This window comes from Sinohyriopsis cumingii, chromosome 12, assembly GCF_028554795.1.
Source record: "Sinohyriopsis cumingii isolate HCF-2022 chromosome 12, ASM2855479v2, whole genome shotgun sequence".
Lineage (NCBI taxonomy): Eukaryota > Metazoa > Mollusca > Bivalvia > Unionida > Unionidae > Sinohyriopsis > Sinohyriopsis cumingii.
Genome location: NC_142972.1, coordinates 125,870,079 through 125,884,505, shown reverse-complemented (window position 1 = coordinate 125,884,505; position 14,427 = coordinate 125,870,079). Strand labels below are relative to the sequence as shown.

Genomic DNA, 14,427 nt, shown 5'->3' with positions numbered 1-14,427 from the left:
TGTTCCTACCTTTAAATACTAGGTGTAATTTTCACTACGAGAAAGGAAGATATAACTGAAATTTCATTAGCAGGAGAAGGTAAGGTGGTTGAATTACGTCCTATATACGAAATTAATCTTTCTAACACTCGACCAGATCCGTACTGTAAGAAGGTAAGGTGGTTGAATTACGTCCTATATACGAAATTAATCTTTCTAACACTCGACCAGATCCGTACTGTAAGCCAAGAAAGATATTAATTAAATTCATCTTGAAATATGTCATTCGGTGATTCTAAGTGTTGCCGTTGGGGATCAGTTTAAGATGACAACTGTTACAGCGGAAATGAAACCTGGCTAATTGCCGGCGGCAGTATTTGTGCGTGTCGTCAGTAAATTACACCGTAGTAAAGGTGAACCTGTGTTAGCCATGTAGGCATGTAACGCACTTGTTTTTTTCTTATTTTTCACATATATGAGTTGCAAGGGAATTTCATTTTCTTGAGAATAAGGTAAGTTTTATGTACGCATTTGTTTTCAAATCTATTTTTAAATTTAAAAGCATTAACTAAGACTTTTAAGACGAGAGAGGTATCAATATGAACCACGTTTGAACATAAAGTACTTTTTACACAGATATGCCGTTTCGTCTTGTTCCCAATATTATCACCATGCAAAGTTATAGTTATAGATGAAGATGATTGACCTTCTGCTACATCTGATTATAAAAATAGATGGTAATAGCAAAGCATACTACAAATGGAAATGTACTGACAAGGGTCCCATTAAGTCATTATAGTAGACGAATACACATATAAACCCTTTTAGGGGATGTCGTTTGTTACATAGAAACCCTTTTAGGGGATGTCGTTTGTTATTTGAAGATGAATCTTAATACTACATGTTTTACTGCATACTCACCCGTAACACCATGGCACTCACCACCGACAGACAGTGTACTACTTTAGACCCTCAACAAAAATAGCACCCCACCCACAGAATGTATTGCTTTGCACCCACTAAAACATGGCACTCAACGCACCCATAGAGAGTATAATGCTTTGCATCTCCAACACCACGGCACTCACCCTCCCCACAGACAGTGTATTGATTTGCACTCCCAACGCCATTTCTCTCACCCCATCCACTGACTGTGTACTACATTGCACCCCAACACCACAGCATGCACCCCATCCACTGGTAGTGTACTTCTTTGTACCCTCCAACACCACGGCTCACACTCCACCCACATGCAGTGTACTGCCGTAGTGCAATGTAGCTAAACGCTATCTGGTAGAAGAGGGACCCATGCCAGCGGTATTACACGTATCAGCAAATGCCAATATCACCGGCAAAATATATCAATTTTGAAAATGCCATGGGATATTGTGCCAATTCAGATCTAGTTTGATGCCAAGCTTGCAAGGTAGTGTGCTCTAAACTTGATATCGTGTTCACTTTATAGCAGGTGGAATGCGTTAAATGCAATATTTGTTTTAAGTTCAGATTTAAAAAGTAACTTCAAAAGCTTTCTAGTGTTCCATTTTTAAAGAATTGTTCAAAGTTATTTTGTGTCAAATTTTTTCTAGTTTTTCCATTTCCCAACCATAGTTAATGGTATGTCTGAATCTGATTACAATCAATATATCAATAAGTAAAATCTGATGGTAGCGATACTAGGCCATGTTCCGATGACCGTTTTATTCACTAATCAGATCACCAGTGCCGCTGAAAGTAAAAAAAAAGAAAGCAAAACACGGCATTCAGAACTTATAGTCAAATAGCGACAACTCTCCCTAAAACGAAATGCAAGGCATTATTTGATATTATGCTAAAGATAAGTGGGCCGTGAATTAAGAAATTTGTCAGAATATAAAGTTAGATTGGTGCCTACCAGATCTCCGTTATGTCTGAGATCTCGATTTTAATATGTATCATGCTGCGTATGTAGAATCAGCAACTGTCTAAAAGCATTGAATGTATTACTGCCATGTTAAGATTATCGCTAAAGTATGCATTGCCCTTGTTATGTCCATTATCCAATCTCCTTTCATGCTATTAAAATTTCGTGCTGCATAAGCCAAGTCAAGTTCATTTTAAAAGCTTGGTCACGTTTCATTTAAAAATCAGAAGTTTATATGCACGTTAGCCCCAAATGTTAGCAGGAACTGTTTTTAGATCTAAGTTGTAACACAATTATGAAATCGCTCCTTCAATACACTATAATGCAAACATTTCATGAGATATAGTTTAGATCATTAAAAAAATATATATTAATTAATAATTCGATATAGGTGTCGGTCCCAGATCATTCAAACAATCAATCCATCATCTCCACACACCTCATCCTACGTCTTCTCCAGGTGCAGAAGTTGTTTGTACTCTCTCTCTCTCTCTCTCTCTCTCTCTCAGATCGATCAATCGATCGATCTCAATCTTGTGAATTGTAGTTGCAGCGTCTACAGGAATTTTTCCGTTGGCGGGCAAAGCTTAAATCAATGGGATATATTTGTATACTACGCAATGGCTTGTAACCCTCCCCTCAGTCCGGCCAGGAAATTGTACTGGCCGAAATTGTACTGAAGATTTAGCAGCGTCTTTTTAGAAGTACTCAGGGCCACTCACCATTAGGCCAAAAAAAAAAATCAGTTAGATCAACGAATAGACCATATACCATTTTTATCTGGATATAAACAGATCATTTAACATTTGAATACCTGAGTAGTGTATTATTAGGGGGTTTATGGCCGAAAACCCTATTTTGTTTTGGACGACAACACAATTCTCCACCCCTCCATGACCCCTTCAAGTTAGTCTAAACAACTACGAAAACAACTTTGCTGAGGCAGCAAAATTTACTGAATTATCGCCGCCGGAAAACAAAATAGGGTTTGATACCGAAACACCCCTTATAGTCCACTACTTATATATTTCACACAAAATTACTTGAAATTGCTAACAATTTTACTGCATCTATTTTTATATTTCACACAAAATTGCTAGGTATGTCTCGAGATATTTTTAACGTGTTAGCTTTAGCTAGGATATAACTCTCATCATCATGACAGAACAAGTACATATTAATTTTACCACTGATAAGAGAATCCGGTTCTAACATTTTGATAAGGGTTCATGTCAAACTATTGTCTTGTTAACGTAATTTTTTTTAGCTCATCATGTACTGTACATTTTGTGTATTTGTTTTGCGATATTGGATTTTAAGGATTGGCAATAGTTTTAACGAGCTCTTTGGTGATCAAAGCAATTTTATCAAAATATTGCGAATAATTATTACAAACCAGAGATAACTTTATCTTGTTTCTATTTTGAAGTACGTGCTATACTTCTCGTTATTAAGTATAATCGTCATATGCTTACCCTGAAAGAGAATTCTCTTTATCATTAACGTGGTATCTTCCACAGTAATATCTTCCATTATATTTCATATTTCCCACAAAATATAACAAATACCATTTTTCATATTTCACAACTCAGTTTGGTATCCTATCAATTAACATATCATCTTTGACTCGTAGTTCTTGTATAAGATCTAACATTATAAACTTTTCACTTTTGAGATAAGCTCGAAGTGGATTCAATATTTTATTATAAGACGCTGTTGCTATCTTCTGTTGCTATCTTACAAGACGCATCTTTGTTCTCATATTTTGTTCTATTTTGTTTTGTTGATCGCTGATAACCCAATACCTGCTCCTGACACTATCAGCAATAATGGATTTGCTGTTCTTCCTGCTAATGCTATTCCTGCTGTTGTTAACACAATCGAGATATAGTTTAAAACGGTTATGATTCTGCTGTAATATGTTCTGGCGCGTCTGATACAACAAAGTTTTATTGTGGTAGTACTTGTAATATTTGATCAGCTCGTTCCTATCGTTGTCTTGGAGACCTGGTGAAATATGATTAAAGTCTATTATTTTTCTGTCATTGTGAAACTGTTTCGGTAATTATTTCAGTTATCGTAGTAAAAATAGTTTCAGCTGAAGCTTTATCGATCAGAGCACTAAACATTTTACTGACAGGATCGGCAAGAAACTCTCTATACTTATGATACACTTCAGATGAGATATCATCATATCTTCTATCTGTTAAAACTGAAGATGAAAATGCAGGATCAAAATGTGTTGGTTTTTCTTTTTTTAAGTACTAGATGCTGCAAATCGTAAAATACCGCGAACATCAGCTTGCCCTATATTTATAACGGGTAGTTTTAGGCGCCCAGCAATGAGCTCTTTGATATTTCTGTACTTTGTTTCTGTCAGTAACTTTCCAACTTCTTTGCATAGTTTTTTAACAAAATTGTTTTATAACTATTATGTATTTCATAATGTTTTTATATCAATAATGGGTTTTTCAGTTGTAATTTCGTTAAGCTCTTGATAAAATATATCTCGTTCGACATCATCATATTTCTCAATTCTAGACTCAATTTTTGATAATGTATTTAGTGCAGTATTAATGTGATATACATCACACTTTTCTTTATCGCCAGTGAGCTAGTCTATAAAAACTAGATATGCTGTTGTTAGCAGGTTAATGTCAGTGGTGTTATCTACTATTTCCAGCAGCGTCTTTTTATCATAATAGTCCATACAGAGAACACAAAATACTACACGTTTAGTATATACGTCCTTGAACTTACGATTTTTATGAAAATTGTGTTTTCTTGTTTCAGCTAGTTTGTCAAGCTTCTCGTTAATCGTCTTTAGTCGCTCAAGCTCTGGTGTCTTATCACCATGAAATTTTGTTTTTTGTACAAGGTTAGATTTATCAATCATCAAAACATTTTCTTTATTTAGCTCATGCAGGGTATTTATCAAATATCTTTTCAACCTTTGATCGTCTTTCCTCGCACTCACTTACAGGACAGTATTTGCTAATTATATCAAAGTCTCTGATTGCGTATCTCATCTGAGGGCCTCTCATTCTTGAAACTCTGGCAAAGTTGTACTGTTCTCATTTAAACCGGGTGACTCTATAAAGTTAATTTTTATTCTAGCAATGGTATTTATTTCCCTTGCCTCTTCCACACTCCCTGGGTCTAGCGAATCAACACCAGCTATTTCAATTTCCGTTTTAGGGTTTAGTATAGCGCTGTAAAAGTTTGACGACTTTGATTGATGGAGGATCAATAGACATCATAGATTACAATTACACTAAATCACCGATACAAGTTCATCGAGTGTATTTATCTGAAGCATAGGCAAACCTGGGGAAGGACCTCTAGCGAATACAATATAAATCCGGAAATATGAATACTTATTTGTGGTAAATTCATGATAAGGTGTAAACTGCCGGAAGTGAAATGACCACTTATTTTATACAGCGTAGTTCAGTTCGGATCATCTTTTGATCCTTCTAATCGAGTGTAGCATTTAGTTGACCTCGCAGTTGAAATTTCCTTATTGCAGCAGCCCCTGGGCACTGTATTTTGATCCATGAGTTTGATTTTTCTCCGTCTGTGATCCACTCTAACCCATCATATAGGGGCTGCTAAACGCAAACGCATAACTTGGATTATTCTCCGAATGATAACTTTGACGCAGATGCAACAAAACCCCAACGAGTATTTTGTTGCATCGGCACGATGTGGAATATGACCGACATTACGTTTAAACCATTTTGTACTACCACCAGCTGCAAGCAACTGTGTAACATTACCCACGTACTGTTTATTCACAAGGTCAGATGAAGAAACTGGCACATACGTGGAAGTTATCTCATTATCGATCATATCAATCGCACCTGTACTGTACCACCGGATCTTTTAAGATAATTGGCATCAGCAGAAGTAATTTCACTCGCTGATACTGCACTTATTTCAACGTCAACATAACATTTATTTGCAAATATCAAAATGGGGTGACTGGATTATAAGTAGTTGTTATTTTGCTCGAACCCAAGCTTAACATACCTGTCATCGTATCACCGCGATTTGCTACTCGTGATGTAATAATATTCGTTACTATGTTATCGTCGACGTAATTTTTATTTGTTAAATCTGATACCGCTGATGGAACTGCCGTAGTTATTATCTTATTCGAGCAATGTTGAAATCGATAAATCAAATCTTATTTTTCATTGTCAAGGAACCGAAGATGTAATGCGATTTATCTTGCCAAAGGTTTTTATAAAGTTGATCATTTTATCAGAAAAAATACGGATTGTTTCTACAGTTTAACAGACTTGACAACATTGATGTGCAATTTATATCACGAGAACAACGCGGTGATGTTTCCAGAGACAATTTTTTTCTTAGTCAATAAACTTGCATGAGGTACCAAGCATATGTTTTGAAGCAGAATCGACAAGTTCTTTGACTGTAAAGAAGTGTAAAATTAATGTGTTATTCATAATAATGGACAAGGCGCAGATAAATCTTTTAAAGAAATAAGTGGCAACAAGATCTGCATTTAAGAAAAAAGGTTGAACAAGAATGTGCATGACAGCAACAAACTGCAGACAAAACTGCAAAACTCTTTAAGGCTATCATCGAATCTGTACTTGGCAAGCGACACGATGTTGATAAAGTATCACCAGATGATCTAGAAAAGTTAAAAGATAAAGGTTTGCGAGGACTACTTGAAGAAGGACAACGAAAAGTTGCTGCGGACATTGTTGAGCGAATTAGTGATCCTGATGTATGACAAGTTGAGGTTTTACAAAAATTGAAGAAAAAAAAGATGCGTTATTTAACAGGCAGATGACAAAACAAAGAGAAAAACAACAGATAATTGAGAAAGTAAACCAAAAAAAATAAAAAATAAAATAAAACATTATAAAAACAACGTTCACAGAATATTTTGCCTTTGAGATTAAAAACAGAGATATCAGGTTTAAAAATTCACAAAAAATAAGATTGTGGATCAAAGATAAAGAAGATTCTTTTTTAAAAAAAATATTTGAACAATGTACTACGAAAAGTAGATGAGGCTAGACATAATTTAGATTCGCAACAGAAGTTGCTGATGCTGACATTTTTTGAAAATATTCCGTCAAGGTGTTATTGCTAAGATATATCTAGAAGTTTGTGATAGTTTTAAGATCTGAAAAAGGTTTTACAGCTGCAAAAAATTTTGAGCAATGGCGAAAGAAATAGAAGATGAAGAGTTAAATAAAATGAAAATAAAACGAGCAGCAGAGTATAGAATATGATAAACAATTCGAATCATATTCTAATTGCGAGAATGTGGAAGAAACGTCAGGAAAAAGATTAAAAATCTTTAACTCGGCCGCTGATATCATTGATCGACTGATGTTGCTAATCTCATTGTAGGAAGCTGGAAATACTAGCACACAAATAGACAATGAAATAGTTGAAATACATCTAAGATCGAACGGATCTTTAACGATGGACGAGTATTATGTGTTACCCAGCGCTCTGATTCGCTAAGGCAGACCAGTTATGTTTTTTTTATTTATCTGCGAATAACAAATACAAATGTCGCCGATGACACTGTTACTCGACTCATCTAAGACAATATAGAACAGCGCAAACTTTTACGTTTTGTAATATCCTGCTACTGAACTTGACCCTAGATTCCCAAAGCAATGTGAGATCGGATTAGTATCTGCTACTGTATGACACTCTATGGCAAATCTTAAAACTAACGTCAGCGATGATTTTACTTTCGGGGTGAAAACCAAAGGCGTCATTGATTGGAAATCTGTTAAGATACCAAAAGGCGCCTACAAGGTCACATATATCAACAAAACAATGAAGTATTATAACTGCTGCAAGTAGTGGTATATCATCTGATAATATCGAGATCGTTCCGGACTACAACACGTTACGAGCAAGAATAACACTAAAAACAAATTGTTTATTGACCTTGGCAGACAAAACACAATGTGATTATAAATCGGATTTAATAAGTGGCAATATGGATCTGACACATCTGCGACAATATCATATGACAGCGAGTCAGCCGTCATCATCACAGATGTAAATACAATCCTGATAAACTGTTATATTTCACCTGGGTCATACAAAGCACGAGGTAGCCAAGGACAGACAATTTATTCGTTTAGTCCTGATGTTCCACCGGGTTCGTTAATGCAACTAAATCTGAGAAAAATAATGTACTATCCTAATAGTGTCGAAAATCAATTATTATATATCACGATGACACTCACAGATCAATCGGGCAGTCAGATTGATCTTAACAATGAAATTTTAACTTACTATCTTCATCTACTTGTCAGCAACTGACCATAGTGAACGAGTCCACCACAGTAAATTTTATCAGACATTTTGTATAGCAAAATGAAACAACGAAATAATTTATCACAGAAAAATAGTAGGTGTTTTTTCTCTCGGGAATTTCTTCTCAAATATAGTTGAAAATGTACCTGGGATAGCTCAGAAAAGTAATGCCAATCGCGTTAGACGTATCAAAGACTTTTGCAACAGGGGCCGCATCCGCAGCAGGAACAGCTGTCCGACAAAAGATCGCTGATAAAATCAAAGGTGGAGATCTAAGTGCTTCGGATACAAAAGAAGTTATTTCTGAAATAGCTCCATTATCAGAAACAGCACGTGCGATGATAACAACATAATTTATTTTGTCTATGGCCAGAGAAAATATTATTAGAGAGTTGAAAACACGAGTTAAACCTCGGAGTGCTAGCACTCATCTTGTTGTTGGTGCGTTTTAGGTTGTGTAGAATACTCACGTTTTTATCTAACAATTACAATACAAAATGTCTTAAAAATTACCTTGACCTTGCTGATGAGATAACCGTAGACGACTGTGCAACGGAGTTCGAATATATTGAATATCTTGACGAGAACTCTAATGAGCCTAACAAGATGTGGATTAGAACATTTAATACACGGGACGAAGACGTGTTTTTGCTTCCACACAAAGCAGTACTTCAAGTACAAGAAAGTATAATGACAGTTGCTAATTCCCCGGTAGCAATTGCTGCTGGTGTTGAAATATCACTCGTTAACAACGGTAGGAGTTTATTCAAAAGCGCTAGATATCAGACAGCAAATCAAGCAGTCGTAGATATTGCTGTGACCTTGCCGATAGCAAGTAATATTCTTAACAATGTCTCGTTCATCAGTGATTACCCGAGATCTATTACAACAAATATGCTGTGGTTTAAAGATACCGGAACCGGAGATGCTGTTTAGACGAGTTTAAAACTGGCACCGATGATAATGTTGCAGAACAAAATGGACTTACTCTAACGCCAGCTGGTGCTAATGCAGCAGCACAACATACCGTAGCAGCACTTACAGCAGATGCGGCTGGTAGAGCTATTGTTGCAGCGGCAATAAGAAGTGCCCTTGGTAACATTAGGCGACTAAATTGTAACGAGGGATATGCTAAACGAAAATCGTTTACAGAAGAATAAAAAAATAACGATGATGCTTCCGTTAAGCACACTATTGGGATTTTGTCGCGACTACAATAAGGTGTTTCGTGGAATAAAACATACGCTTATACTTGACAGAGCTGATCACAGCGTTTGTTTGATTCGAATTTGTGGTAATGATTGCCAATTTCTAGTTTCACGATTGGCGTTATGGATGCCACGAGTTGTCGAATCTGTTTCAAAACTAATAGGACTTGAAACAATATTAGCCGCATACATCAGAAAGATATACTTCGAACAGCATAAGGTTTATTAAATTGCAGTATAAAATTCATTTCATAGCATATGGCGAATAACAATAGCGCCTAGCAAACAATTGAGGAGACATAAATATGTTGTATTTCAACAACAGGAAAGGCGTGGTAGTGAAGAACGAAATGATTCTATTTTCGATAGCGTTGACGTAAGGCAAACATTCATCAAAATAAACACTAAGCCTGATCCTGAACGAGCGATTGAATGTCACTTTGCAAATAACACTGGACAACAAATTTTTACAAAAGTCATGTTACTGAAATAAAATTAGTCAATTCTTATCAATTTTTATGTGCTGAACACGAATATGACAGTCAAATTGCAAAATTGGCTCTAGTTTTTTTGTAATCTGCAAGAAATTAATGTTTACATAACGAAATGCATTCCAATAGTAAAAGGTCAACTGTAATAGCCTACCTATAAAAAATCAAGTCATTGACTACATCTTAGATTTCTTCGCCTGTCTCTTGTACAGCTGTTCGGGAGCATCTCTGAGGAGTGTCCAGCAGTAGTCAGCCAGCATTGTAGTGGACCATTTTCCCTGGTATCTTTGTTCCATTGTTGCGATATCTTGACGAAAACGTTCGCCGTGTTCATCACTAACAATACCACAGTCGCTAGGAAAGAAATCCAAATGGGAATGAAGGAAGTGAATCTTTAGAGACATATTGCAGCCAAGTTTCTTATACTTCATCAACATGTCTTCTACTAGTTCCTTATAGTTTTCTGCCCTAACATTTCCGAGGAAGTTTGTAGAAACTAGGCGAAAAGCATTCCATGCTTGTTTTGCGTCACCTTCCAGCAAGTTGTTGAACCGGTCATCTTTGAAAAGCTCTCGAATCTGAGGACCCACAAAAACTCCCTCTTTAATCTTTGCTTCGCTGAGTCGAGGGAATTTTTCATGCAGGTATCGGAATGCTGGCAAAGTCCGGTCAATGGCTTTCACGAAGTTCTTCATCAAACCTAGTTTGATGTGAAGGGGTGGTAGCAAGATTTTCTGAGCCTCAACCAGAGCTGGGTGTTGGATATTCTTCTCTCCAATGGCTACATTCTGCCTGCGAGTCCATTCCTTCCTCATGTAGTGCATTTCCCTTGCTCGGCTATCCCACTCGCATAAGAAACACATGTATTTTGTATATCCTTGCTGCAGTCCCATTAAAAGGGCAACTACCTTCAAATCACCACAGAGGTGCCAGCTGTACTTGTTATACTCAATGGAATTCAGTAGCTGCCTTAAGTTATCGTATGTCTCTTTCATGTGGACAGCATACGCTACTGGAATAGATGGAAGAATGTTTCCATTGTGCAAAAGCACAGCCTTGAGACTCAGTTTCGAAGAGTCCACAAATAGTCTCCATTCTTGTGGGTCATGAGTGATTTTTAAAGCATTCATGAGGCCCTCAATATCGGAACAGAATATCAGATTACTTTCCTTTCTGAAGAAAGGCTCCAATTGCTGGTGGCGCTTTCGATATGCAGTAATTGTGACATCTTCTTCTAGAAGATTCCATTGTTGGAGTCTTGATCCTAGCAATTCTGCCTTGTTCTTTGATAAGTCCAAATCACGAATCAGGTCATTTAGTTCTTCCTGTGTTATTCTGTGTGGGGTTGATGATGCACCACAGTGAAAATCTGGATCACTGCATGCTGATGGACCAGGAGAAGAACAGGTCGACTCACCTTTGTCTTCGTCAGATGAATCAAGAGAATATTCTGCTGGAGGTTCTGGAATAGGAAGTCCCTCACCATGTGGAACTGGTCTCAATGCAGACGGAATGTTTGGGTAGATTATTCTCGACTTCTTTCGCTTCGTTATTCCGCCGGAAAGAGGAGGAACCAAGCAGAAGTAACAGTCATTTAGGTGGTTGCTTGGCTCTCTCCACACCATTGGGACTGCAAACGGCATTGATGACCTTTTGCAATTCAACCACTGTGAAAGCTGTGTTGTACATGTAGCACAGCATATATGCGGAGCCCAAGGCTTGTCTTGGTCACCAACCTTGCATCCGAAGTAAAGATGATATGCCTTCTTCACTTGAGAATTGATACTTTTCTTCTGGTTGGCAAATGTCACTTCCCCACAAATATAGCAAAAATTGTCCGCGGTATTAACACACTTTCGAGGCATTACTGTTCTTTATTGTACGTAAATGGATAAAATAATAAGTTTTATGTAACAGTAGCTTGAACTGTCTCGCACAACGTCTAAAATATTTTAAATGCTGAACCTATCTGATTGGGCTTTATATAGTACACTGCTTACGTCAGCTTCAGCAGCCGCCTGGCATTAGTATAATAGGCCTACACATGTATAGTACACTGCTGACGTCAACTTACTTCAGCAGCCGCATGGCATTAGTATTGCATTGCATCAGAAAATGATGCAATCAACTGTGGATGATGTGAGCATGATGGTATTATGCAATGTTACATCATTATTCCGGATGTTGCTGCAGTCCTACTGGAGAAATTTACACAGTGAAACATAGAAAATGAGGTATATGAATATCTTCAAAACGAGAGCCAATACAAATTTTTCACGGTTATATTCGTGTTCGGCACACCAAAATACTACAGATTAGGGCCTTTTCAAGTCAGTAATGATTTCACTGTTGACCAGTGTAATAATACCAGAAACCTATCTCGTACGTATGTGAACCGGATAGAGGCGATGCAAAAGTATCAGGACGCTGATAATGGATCTCAGATATATGTCGAAGAGGTTCGATCTCTTTACCCAATATTTCATTTCGATATGTCTAAGCACAGCGAACGAGCTATTGGATCAACCGCTGATACTGAGGTAACGTGGACGTTAGGAGCTGTTCCAGAAGCTGCAGGTCCTCCATTTGTTCTATAATATTACGCTTATGTACTTGTAACATCTGACAGATATATTACACTAGACGCTGTCCGAGGTAGGATGACTGTCCAATTGTAATGCTTAAGAACATTTAATTTCATCTGATAAAATTAATAATGAAATAAATTTCGCATGATATTAACATGTCACAAGGACAAATACAAAATCTAACCGTTCTATAGCTAAACGAAAGCTGTTTCACTAAACATAGATGTCAAAAGTCAGCGCGTTCCAGGAATAATAACAAAATTACTTCTTACACAACGACAAATAAACAAAATTTTGAAACGTTTTATACTCGATCTGTCAGTGTCACAAATAACAGCATTTGCTAGATCGAATCGATCCTTGGAGGATCAATCAGAACAACGACAACTACTTGAACACGAACACTATTGCCAAAGATACTAACTGTGCTATGAACGTTAGTTATAGCTGCACCGTCATTTGCAATATATGAAGCGACAAAAAGCTGTATCCGGAGACAGAATCAAACACTTACCATAAATGGATTGCAGCTCAGTTTTATCTGATCAATGATAATAAATAATGCCGACAACACGAACATTAAAAACTCCTATGACAAAAAATGGAGAACCACAAGAACAAACCGCAACGCGGTCAGGGACGGGTTCATAGGCTCACTGCCACAAGCGATAGCAGGAAGTTTATTACCAAACCTGTTAGGAATAGGACGCGGAATGCAGGTATACTCAATGCAAAGACAGATTCGTCGAAGTCGGGGCCGAGGACTGATGCTACTGGGAACCAGAAGAGGAAATCGTCCGCGTTAAACAATGTTGAAATTGCTGATAAACTTAACGATGCAGCGGTTTATCGAAGTATTATTAAAAGATGAGATAGTTGATAGATCACCGAAAGATAATCAAAGCAGTGTTTTAATGTACAAGACTTTAACAACTGATCTGGAACTCGCTGGGTAGCTCTGTACAACAACAACTACTTTAACTCGTTTTTTATTCCTCCAAATCCTGTTATCAAATAGTAAATCTTTTAAAAAATTTAAAAATCAATTATATTTCTGATGAACTTCAGCCAGTTGGAACTTCGGCTTGTGGTTATTATAGAGAAACGTTTAGTAAACAAATATCTGGATCTTATAGCGGATCTAAACACAACAATTTCTTAAAGTTTATTCTGCAATTTGACCCGTTTCCAAGTTTCAGCAATGATCATAAAGCGGTATTTGGATCGTAAGCAATCTTAACATTAATTTTGTCTGACAAAAATTATAAAAATGACAACATTCTGTTTCAAATGCAGATCCAGACCAATAACATCGATGAAAGAACAGAAACAACTTATAATAACAGAAAAATGTTAAAAGGTATCAGTGATGTATGTGGCAGCCGAAAGAGTACGTTTCTTAAATAAGATAAATCCGGTGATCCAATCACTGGTGGTTGTGCAATATAACAACCCAGAGTGCTAGCACTCCAACAATAAAGTCAGACAATAAAGTTATTTTAATCAACGATCAAAAATAAATGAAATGTAATTACGATGATGTGAACAAAGATCTGTGCCTTGAATAAAATAGATAGTTGCTTATTGGCAAGTTACCGAAATAACAGGGAGGTTGGACATTGCCAGGACATACATATACCGGTCCATGCAATCCACTTGATCAACAACTCGATGAAAATGACAATATGTTGCCAGGACAAGAACCTTATAATGTAGTTGATGCAATTGCAATGCACCATGATATTTGTTACTGTAATCACGTCCAATGCAAAACTAGGTTGCGATCGGGTCATGCTTGACAAACTACGAGATATAAAACAGATAATATGTGAGAACGATTTGACAGAAAATTTGTACACGGTATCACTGGAGCAATATATAACCTTGGCATTGGGATGCCTGGCAAGCTTGCGTCAAATCAGCTCGCTCATGAA

General features: G+C 36.9%; 1 protein-coding gene across 3 annotated transcripts in view; it reads left to right on the top strand.

The window, feature by feature from the left end:
• LOC149787410 (toll-like receptor 2 type-2) overlaps nt 1–14,427 on the top strand; it is a 102,942-nt gene that overhangs the window by 69,622 nt on the left and 18,893 nt on the right. Inside the window, exon 1 of one of the 3 annotated variants that reach the window (XM_089978018.1) lies at nt 227–371. The exons of 1 other annotated variant lie outside the window; for it this stretch is intronic. The gene's annotated coding sequence lies outside the window, so the exon portion shown is untranslated. Of the gene's footprint in view, nt 1–226; nt 492–14,427 lie in introns of those variants that run through there. One more of the 3 variants, XM_089978016.1, reaches the window with a different exon arrangement.